We start from the raw sequence: 1199 nt of genomic DNA on the forward strand, positions 1-1199 counted from the left end.
TGCAGTCATCCTGGAAACATAGGTTCCTTTTTGGCACATGCATAGTGCTGCCTCTAAAAATAACTCAAGGTTTGATTAATCAACAACCTGTTTTAAGGAGGCAAAACCACTTTAAACTGGTCAATGCTTTATGCTTCAATCCCCCCATTTCTCTTTGTACATTCTTCAAGCTTGTGGGAAATCATCCTCAATTTGGTTAATGAGTCTCAAATTCTGTAGAAAATGATAATCCCAGGTCCCAGAGTTTTGTACCTCCAGGACTGGAGTGTTACTTACGCACTGACAAGGTTGGATTAATTGGCATTTAAGAAAGGTGATTATCAAAGGCTTTTTTTCCTTCACATGTCTTTTCAGGCTATTGCTTGAAGTTTGGCGTTTTGGTGCCTGCATGGAATTTATTACTATTGGGTCATCTGTCTTGGCTCTTCCTGGCCACTCCTCAGCCCAAACTGAGCTCTGCAGTTGACTGACCAATTTCTCCCACTGTAGTGCTCAAAATAGTTTACATCTTGGCCAGCAAACAGAGCCTGGATCTACTGTCTTTAAACAATGCTTGCTGCCTCTTCCCAGCCTTCATGGATTGAAGTGGACATCAACCAGCACTCTTATCAGGAACTTAAGTTCTCCCTGGAAAGCCCTTGCATTCATGGGAGCTGTAGGAAAGCCTTCAGGGCTTCTCTATCTGTGGCTCAGAGCGCTTAGTTCCTCTCTAGGGAGAAAAATGGGCAAACTTGAGGCATCGCCCCTTAATTTAGGACCCAATTCCATCTCCTAGTTTGGTTTCTGGAAAGCATTGGCTGTATGAGTTCCCTGGAGAAACCACTGAGAAGAATGGACAGTCTCAAGCTGACCAGCTTGGATCTGAGGATTCACTTAAAAAACCCTGAAATGTTTTCCCTTATTATATGTGGTTGTCAAACTGTAGCTCGAAAGGCACGCATGCTACCTAGCTTCCAAGATATCTGTCCCACCAGTTCCAAGACTGGAGCCCATTTGGTCACAGGCTCCTAATGTTTCTGCCTGGCCATGTGCTGAGGGCATGCTTGTCTACTGAAGAGGGTCCTATAGAAGTTCAGGCTCTGTCTCAGTCTCCACGTAGAAAAACTTACCTAGTGAGTGATTGCATCACATTGAAGAAAGTGAAAGAGGAAGCTGTCTTAGACTCAGGCAGAGCTGACTTTCAGAGAGCAATTCAGGAG

Source organism: Bubalus kerabau, chromosome X (genome assembly GCF_029407905.1).
Source record: "Bubalus kerabau isolate K-KA32 ecotype Philippines breed swamp buffalo chromosome X, PCC_UOA_SB_1v2, whole genome shotgun sequence".
NCBI lineage: Eukaryota > Metazoa > Chordata > Mammalia > Artiodactyla > Bovidae > Bubalus > Bubalus kerabau.